Raw genomic sequence first — 10,186 nt, 5'->3', positions numbered from 1 at the left:
TAAAATTCTATTTGCAGTAATATGCAGTACAAAAAATACACACAAAATGTATATATATTTTCACAAATATTCATACAAATATTTTCTGGTGACTGAGCTGCTAGTTTTTTTAACAGTAAGATCTAAAGTGTTTTTTTTTACAATGTACATAAAAAAAATAATAATCAAATGCGTAGGCAATTTTGTAATCCTTATACATTTATATTCATATATTGTTCACTGTTACGGCCCTCTGGGGGCACCCATAACTGTGATTTGGCCCACGATGAAAATAAGTATGACACGCCTGAACTTGACTATAAAGACAAGGAGATAGCTTTCATCCTATTTAGTATATTATGATTATTCATACTGTATTGCAATTTTTTATAATTTAATGTTACTATTCTCAGTGGTGATTATATCTGATATCTTTCTTGTATGACATTCTTTAGAGTAGTCAGTGTACAGCTTCTATCACAGTGTCAGTTTACTGTACACTGAAAATAACCCAACACAGAGAAAGCTAGTCAATGCCCAGTGGCATACATTGTGGTCTTGTGTCTATATATTTTTTGGTGTATTTGTAAAGGCTGAATATTTATAAGCATAATGGATATAGAGCATTTGCTCCACAAATGAAGGTGGGTCTTAGTATCGAGTACAACGTGCGTTTAGCCCAGTTTAGTTTCATTTTGGAGCCTAAATTAGAGGTTTTCAATGTGCTTCACATAATGAGAGTTTCAGACTTGTACGCCCTAATGGTGCTGCCAAGATGCCAGCGGGGCTCGGGACTAGGGGGGTGGCAGTGTAGCACTAGTTTCCACAGAGAGCACCATGTTCATTTCTTTGAAACGCTCCTCCTCATGGACAGGACAGGCAAAGCGGCCTGTCATCCTCCTCCAAAAAGCCCCTCATTAGAAAATCCTCCCGGCAGACAAAGCTTCTTGCTTCATGGTGATTTAAAAGAGCAGACAGAAAGAAAAAAAAAAGTCTGGTCATGATTTACTGTTTTTTTGTGATCCTCCTCTTAAGTATCCGCCACCCACCTACAATCCTCCTGTTATAGCCCTCATCCGCCATGTTTTAAACCTCCCACGTGCTAACACAGTTGGGTTGACTCACTCAGCATTCTGGGAATGATGGAGAACAATGTAATAAAAAAATAGAAAAAGAGTGTGACACACTCTTGTGATTCAGCCGACATGTGAATGATGCTGACCAAGGTTATCATGCAGGAAGCTTCCTGACTAACTACTCATCACATGACCTCATCCTTTTGTTGCCTCCTGCTTTTCCTGCCGCTGATCATGCTCACAATAATCCTCTCAAGGATTTTTCCTGACTGTGAATAGGCTTCCATGGTAACTGATGAGGCTTTATGTACGGCTGTCCTTACGACACACGTTCAACCTGAACATCTTTCATGCAGAAATCAAGAACCATGTCACAGCCACTTCCTGTTATGGTTTTCATTGATGGTGACCAGGAAGGATGAACAGTACAGTCATCTCTCGCCATGCACATCGCGCTTCAAATATTGCGGCTTCACCACATCACTGACTTTCCTCCCCAACATTTTTGGCCTATATTGAGCTTTTTGAAGCATAATGACTAAATGAACTAATCATATCAATACTGCTGCAGTAGTGGTTACTAAAAGAGACCAAACCAATCAGAGCGCATTGTTCAGTATTGTGGCCACTGATTGGCTCAGCCTCAGGCAGCATTACTATATTGCAGTGCAATCATGGTACTTGGGCTCCATCTAGTGGCATGCCAAACAATCACTTGAATAAAAATTCAAAACACAGTGTTACTGTTGAAACTGTGTGAAATTGGCCTAAAATATTAAATATATGTGGTAAATAAAACCTCTGCCTTGTTTTGAATGAATATTTAGGCTCAGTGTGCTGCAGTCATTATGGTGGTACTTGGACAGCCAAGTGTTTTCTTAGGTGGTACTTGGTGGAAAAAGTTTAAGAACCACTGCTATATTGCATTAAATGAGTATGAGAGACGCTTGGTACCCCCTTGTCCCCACCCCGTTTCTTTTCAAGGATTAGTGTCAGTCTTCATTTAAATGGCAATATATGAACAACGCAGCAGTCGGCATCCTAATGACAGCAGAAATTGTACTGTAAGTGATGGTTTATTATGTTTGTTGGCTCTTATGAAGTCTGCAGTGAGTAGTAATCAGTGATGGAGAGAAAAAAAAGCAAACGTTGTGATGCGTTTTTTAAATTAATGCACCGCGTATGCTTAAAATGATCAAAATACTGAACTATTAAATGTTATTACATGTGCCCATTACTACATTACATATATACTTACATCATGTACTGTATATAAAACATCAATGGAGGTGTTTGGATGTTTATTAAGTGCTTTATAGGCTCCATTGTAAGCTGACTTTTGATCGCATTTATAATATTTAGAGGGCAAAAAAATAACTTCCATCGTCATGTCTTTCATAATGATTGTGAATGATAGGCCAAATTCCAAAAAAAGTGCAGTTCTCCTTTAATTTGCAGTACAAAAACCAGTTCCCAAAATGAGTTTAAATTAACAATATGCCTGAAAGAGTTAATATAGTTTATATTAAGTCTGCATAAGTGCACAGTTACAGTACAGTGTTTAAAGGTGCCATAAGTAGTAATGTGGCCAGAAATGGTACTGCAATGACGGTCAAACTTCTGGAGTCCCCTCCCTCTCTCCCTGACTGAGGTTGCCAGATAAGCAGCCAAATCCGAATTCTACTCCAAGGAACTTCAAATGGCAATCGACGAGTCCTACGCTGTAGGTTTCTTTTGTTTATGCTTCTTGCAAGATGGTTTAGTAAATAATTATGCCACATTTTACTAAAGTCAGTTAGCCAAATGTATTTGTAAAGTCACGCAGCAAGTCGGGACAGATTGTTGGCATTAACCTTCTAAAATGTCTAGTTTGACTGCACAGACCACCATTGAAATAATTATATATAATATAATATATTATATATCCCATAGGCCTACTTTGATGGTAAGCCAAGGCTAAATGTAAAATTACAGCCTCATTTTGTTCAGCATAACCCCATGTTGCATCCAACCTGACGCATTCTCTTCCATTTACGCACATCAAAAGAGCATCATACACAAATACAAATAGACGGAGTAGACTTTGAAAGGGTAAAAGAGACTAGATTTTTGGGTGTAATAATATATGAAAATATTAACTGGAGATCTCATATAAAAATATGCAACATAAGGTGGCAAGGAATGTTTCAATAATGAACAAAGCAAAATATGTTTTGGACCAAAAATCACTCCATACTACTCGCCAGTGTTACCATATCTGAGTTATTGTTATGTTGTTCGGTCCAAGTCGCTCCCCGTCCCCCAACGTTGACCTCTGCACTCTGACCCCGTATCTCAGCGACTGTGTCACAAACATGGGGGTAAAGTTCGACTCAGATTTTAAACAAATCAGCAGCGTCGTACAAAAAAGCTTTTATCAATTACGCCAAATAGCGAAATTGAAACCGCTTCTATCAGGACATGATCTCGAGAAATTAATCCACGCCTTTATCTCGACTCGTTTAGACTACTGCAATGCCCTGTATGTAGGCATTAGCCAGGCCTCCCTCGCCCACCTGCAGCTCGTGCAGAACTCTGCTGCTCGTCTGCTAACACAGACCCGCAGACGTGAGCACATCACCCCTATATTAGCGTCCCTTCACTGGCTCCCTGTGCATTACTACTCCTTTTATTTGTTTTTAAATGTCTAAACAACCTCGCGCCAACATATCTCTCCGACCTCCTTCAGCCTTACTGCCCCACCCGATCCCTAAGATCAGCCGATCAGCTGCTACTGACGGTCCCGGACACAAGGTTGAAGCTTAGAGGTGACAGAGCTTTCGCTGCTGCTGCTCCCAAGCTCTGGAACGACCTACCTCTGAGTGTTAGACAAGCCTCCTCTCTTCCTATTTTTAAATCTCTCTTGGCTTTTAACACTGAGTGATATCCATCCTGCAATGGCGCCCCATAATACACTTGCTGTGAACCTGTTTTTATGTTTTTATATTTTATTTATTTATTTTTTTTATCGTGTTCTGTTTGTGTTGTGTTGTGTTTGCTCGGTTCTCGTACTATCTTTTAACCTGGCAATTGTACAACACTTTGGCTACCCCTATGGTAAATTTTAAATGTGCTTTATAAATAAAGTTGATTTGATTTGATTTGATTATTGTGCAGGAATATGGGGAAATAACTACAAATATGCACTTCATTTACTAACCGTGTTACAAAAAAGATCAGTTAGACTAATACATAATGTTGGATATAGAGAACATAAAAGCACTTTATTTATTGAATCAAAAATATTGAAATTCAACGATTTGGTAAAATTGTAAACAGCTAAAATTATGTACAAAGCAAACTATAACCTGCTACCCAATATTGTACAACAATTCTCCTAAACTAAAGAGGAGAAATATAACCTTAGAGGAAAAACTAACTTTAAACATTTGTATGCACATACAACATTTAAGACCTTCAGCATATCAGTATGTGGAATTAAATTATGGAATGGATTAAGCACACAAGTTAAACAATGTACTGATATGATTCAGTTTAAGAGGTTGTTCAAATTAATTGTGCTTACAAAGTACAAGGAAGAAGAATTATGAGAAATACCTGAGAAAAATGGGATATTCTTCATCTCAGTATGTTTATCATGACTAAGTTAATCATATATTGCAATAACTGCTGTATTAATCATTCACTGATGTAATTGTGTTCCAAAAAGAAGACAGTAAATGAACATATGTATTTGTAAATGCTCTGAAGTGGGAAAGGGCTAGGATTAAATAAGCTTTGCTTCTTCCTACTCCTTTTCGGACATGATGCAGGAGAAATGATATGAAATGATGTGTGATGTATTATACTGTAAGTGTGTTCATGTTCGAAATAAACTAAACTCAATCAATCAATCACCATCTTTCGGTGCAGAGTGTGATTCTATGAGCCAACCCACGTTATGCAAAAACCACGTTACACATAAATCATATAGCCTACTACCATGTCAATACACAAAGTAGAAAATCATTACATGTAATGCATTATATTGTACCAAGCAAATACTACCCCATATGTGTTTGATGCACATTGAAACCACAATTAGCCGTGCTAATGTTGGAACCACCTTTCCTCAGCATATCTGCATATTGAAAACGAAATAGGCACTGACACTACACATATCCACGTAGGTTTTATTTGTCGCAAATATACTTTTCCCTTTCAGTTGGATGACACATCGACATACAGGCTAACCGGCATATATTTCCCCCGTCGATGTGTCATTGACCGGGCATTCATTGCACGAGCATACTAGCTTTGTTAGACAAGATCATAGACTGTATTGGACAATATAGTTTACACACAAAATGTCCATGTCCATTTATTACAAGTAATAAGAAAATGTAAATGCCTGACTTACCTATCAAGGAGGAAATGAGCAAATTTGGCATCTGATGAAAAAATCTTCTCCGCCTTCAATCGTCTGCATCGTTCAAAGGAATCCACGATACAAATCCTCCTTCCTGGCTTTGTCATGAATAAGTTGAGAATCCTAACGACGCCTTATAAATGTACTTAGTTCTTACATGTTTAGTAACTTTACCAGTGGCAGTCGCCAGATGAAGGTGGCGATGCGTAACTCGCAACCTGGATGTGACACACTCACAGACTTTCTATTTGGTCTAACGGTGGAGGGCGGGGCATCGAAATGAAAACAATAACAAGATTTCAGGGCTGTAAATCTAAATTTTAAATGAGCATATCCTGGCTGAACTACTGTTATCAGTTATAAAGCTATTTGAAAACAACATGATTTATTAATGCCTTTAGACATATCAGGGCCATTTTATGATGAAATGACATGAAATGACATACATATGGCACCTTTAAGTCAAAAAGTGGTTATGGTGCAAAAATTGCACTGCTTGTATTTACACACTCTGCTTATTAGCAATAAAGCTACAGACACACAAAATGAAAAGTTACTATCTTACTGACTGTCCATATTGAAGGCTAGATTTTGGGCAACATATTGTCGGACAGCTGAGACGTAGTTAAAATTACTGAAAAATAGTACGATATATTTACATAAGAACAGAATAGAATATAACTTTATAGTTGCACGTAAAAAGTACAGTAAAATGTAATTTTCAGCACAAACCTGTTCAAGTGCAGACATACATAATGTGTGTGTGTGTGTGTGTGTGTGTGTGTGTGTGTGTGTGTGTGTGTGTGTGTGTGTGTGTGTGTGTCCATTCTGGCTGTCAAATTGATCATAATGTCACCTTGCGATGCGGAAAGCTTCTCCGAGATGTTATCCAACTTGCGATTCAATTCTGACATCGATGCGAACGACCCATCACGACAAGCCGGTTCCCCTGGACCTGTGCTTCTCTTAAAGAAGATATTGTCAATTGAGTTGAGGGACCATTTTATCAATTCCATGTTTGGATTTAGAACAGTGCAAAAGAGAGGCTCTTAGAAAATTAAGACAAGAAAAAACGAGACGAGATAACGGAGAGGAAGGGAAATGTGAGCGTCTTCGTTGAGAGCCAAGCAAGAATGGGTCTTAATGAGAATTCATCCACAGGAAGGGGATTAATAAAGTACTTCTGATTCTGATTCTGATTCTGAAGTCAGTACAGTGCTGATAGAATTTGGCCTTTGTGGAGGTATGTTGCTAGGCAGAACTGCATCAAAACTACTACAACAAAACAAGTTCTAGTCAGTCTGGTTTCAATAAACTGTGAGAGGTCTTTCTGCAAAACATTTTTTGAAAAGTCTGCTACTTAAAGTCAGTGCCAGCATGTAAGTGAACCTCCCAGCAGCTGCTTTTCCGGAGCTTTCTTTAAGGTTTCGCTGACACTGAGTGTTGATGGATGCCACAACGCCGCCGTCACTTTCCTGGCCATTTTCGTGCCAGCCGGCCAGTTAGCTGAGGGGATTCAATCCAGCGGCGCTGCTTGCGTCTGATTCCTCGAGACCGCTGCTAGCGTGACTCCGCAAGAATGCTGAATCAGGCTTTAAGGGAGACAATGATAAATACGTTGGGACTGCTGAGATGGAAGCTTTCCCGGCGCATCATCTTCACTGTCATGAGGTCAGCCTGGAGCAAACACGAAGGGACTATTAGGATCATGTTTGAGATGTGTTGGTTTGGTGCCACCATGTTTACCAACAAAAACATTCATATTGTGTTTAAAGGCCTACTGAAACCCACTACTACCGACCACGCAGTCTGATAGTTTATATATCAATGATGAAATCTTATCATTGCAACACATGCCAATACGGCCGGGTTAACTTATAAAGTGCAATTTTAAATTTCCCGCCACACTTCCGCTTGAAAACGTTTTATTATGCTGACGTATGCGTGTGACGTCACGAGGATAAGGGAAGTATTCGGAGCCCGAAAAATCCTATACACAAAGCTCTGTTTTCATTTCATAATTCCACAGTATTCTGGACATCTGTGTTGGTGAATCTTTTGCAATTTGTTTAATGAACAATGGAGGCTGCAAAGAAGAACGTTGTGGGTGGGATCGGTGTATTATGGCTGGCTGTAGCAACACAACAAGGAGGACTTTGTTGGATAGCAGACACTAGCGCAGGCGACCTCACCTTGACTTCCTACGTCTCCGGGCCGCCGAACGCATCGTCGATCGCTGGAACGCAGGTGAGCACGGGTGTTGATGAGCAGAGGAGGGCTGGCTGGCGTAGGTGGAGCGCTAATGTTTTTATCATAGCTCTGACGAGCTCCCGTTGCTAAGTTAGCGTCGTTAGCAACAGCATTGCTAGGCTTCGACAGGCGTGGAATACACATTAACCGTGTATTTACATGTCCAGTGTTTGGTTCGGTGTCTCCTGATAGTAGTATTGTTGAACTTCTGTCTATCCTTCCAGTCAGGTATTTATTTATTTAGTTTCTATCTGCATTTGAGACAGATGCTATCACGTTAGCTCATGCTAAAGAGCTTCGTCGATGTATTGTCGTGGAGATAAAAGTCACTGAATGTCCATTTCGCCTTCTCGACTCTCATTTTCAAGAGGATATAGTATCCGAAGTAGTTTAAAATACAAATCCGTGATCCACAATAGAAAAAGGAGAGAGTGTGGAATCCAATGAGCCAGCTTGTACCTAAGTTACGGTAAGAGCGAAAAAATATATATCTTGAACTGCATTCTAGTCCGTCACTCTAACGTTCCGCATCCACAAATCTTTCATCCTCGCTCAAATTAATGGGGTAATCGTCGCTTTCTCGCTCCAAATATCTCTCGCTCCATTGTAAACAACGGGGAATTGTGAGCAGCACTACCGCTTGTGACGTCACGCTACTTCCGATAGGGGCACAGCTTTTTTTTTATCAGCGAGCAAAAGTTGCAAACTTTATCGTCGATTTTCTCTACTAAATCATTTCAGCTAAAATATGGCAATATCGCGAAATGATCAGGTATGACACATAGAATGGATCTGCTATTCCCGTTTAAATAAAAAAAAATCATTTCAGTTGGCCTTTAAGTTCACTAGAGCTTGTGTCCATGGATGTCCACCTGGCTCTTAGCACCCTTGGCCTGTCTTACCAGCAGGTGGACATCTGTTTACTTCCTCCCCAATCCGTCGCCATGGCAGCGAACCCACCATCCCAGCCATCTCCGGCCGACCCCTCCCCTTTCTGCAGACACCAGCTGTGAGCCGCTTATGCTGATCATGCAGTCGGGCTCTTTAAGATTGCAGCGCTGAAGTCATCACTGTGCTCTGCTGCCACGCTTCACTCATCATCACGTCCAACACACACACGCACGCACACGCACACACACACACACACACACACACACACACACACGCACACTCACACACATACACACGCACACACACACACACGCACGCATGCACGCACACACACACACACTTTCAGGGAAGCTGGCTGTGTGGTGTGTGCATTTGGGTTTCTATCAACAAATTATAGCATGTGGTTGGATTTTCAAATGGAATTCTGAATGCTTCCATTATAACTTTTGTAGGCCAACTGGGACGAGCGTCAAACTCTGACATCATGTTCTTCTCCTCTCTGGGATTATTGTAATTTTAAGACCTCTTCCTTTGCACTACATGGTCATGAAATGCCACAAATATAGTCAGGCGTTTTCACACAGCTCCTTCAATTTGTCATGGTTCCTGGTTTTTAGCCTTTACATTGATTTTTTTCTTGATCTATCTGTGATCAGTACTATTTACAATGTTCTGCAAATTGAAAACGCCTTCAGACCAGGCTGACATTTTAAACTTGAATTAAGTCATTCCCATTCCCTTTTATCCTAGCTAAATAGGATTTTTAAAAGTATATTGTCTCAATGAACAATAATGTTACAATTATACTTATAAAAAACAAATGTATAATAAGACACTATCAATAAAGCTTTAAATTAAATTACATTAAATCAAATTAAGTTTAATTATAAAATAAGATAACATTTGTAAATGTAAATTTATTCAGATTGAACAATTTTCTAAAAATGTCAATTAAAGTACCTATTTATTCATCTTTAAATATGAATATGTTATTTTGATTGATGAAATTAAAGTAGATTTAAATTATGTTTACAATTTAAATAAAGGTCATCCTAATTTTCCCAATATGGCATGGTTAACTTTAAAGGGTTTGCGATGAAGTGGCGACTTGTCCAGGGTGTACCCCGCCTTCCGCCCGATTGAAGCTGAGATAGGCTCCAGCGCCCCCCGCGACCCCAAAGGGAATAAGCGGTAGAAAATGGATGGATGGATGGAACTTTAAAGGGATTCAAGTAAATCTAATATATTTTCAATTTACTTGAATAATTTTCTAAATAAAAAACAACCAAACCCATTGTTGTACCTTTAAATTATACTTCATAATTTTAGTTGGTGAAATTAAACTACATTAATTTTTTATATTAAAATTTTAATTACACTTACTATAAGTATCAGCTAGTTGGAGTCCATTAGCATGGTTCAATGTACAATTCACTCCAGTTTACCTAATAAAGGAGGATATAAGTAAATACCCTGTTAGATATTATTTTAATTTAATTTAATTTAATTTAATTAGCCTCTTTCATTTCTAAATGATACATCATTTTTTGCGAGAACATATTAAAACCTATAGAAAAGATTG

The sequence above is a fragment of the Entelurus aequoreus genome, linkage group LG05 (assembly GCF_033978785.1).
Source record: "Entelurus aequoreus isolate RoL-2023_Sb linkage group LG05, RoL_Eaeq_v1.1, whole genome shotgun sequence".
Taxonomy (NCBI): domain Eukaryota; kingdom Metazoa; phylum Chordata; class Actinopteri; order Syngnathiformes; family Syngnathidae; genus Entelurus; species Entelurus aequoreus.
This window is presented reverse-complemented; position numbering follows the sequence as displayed.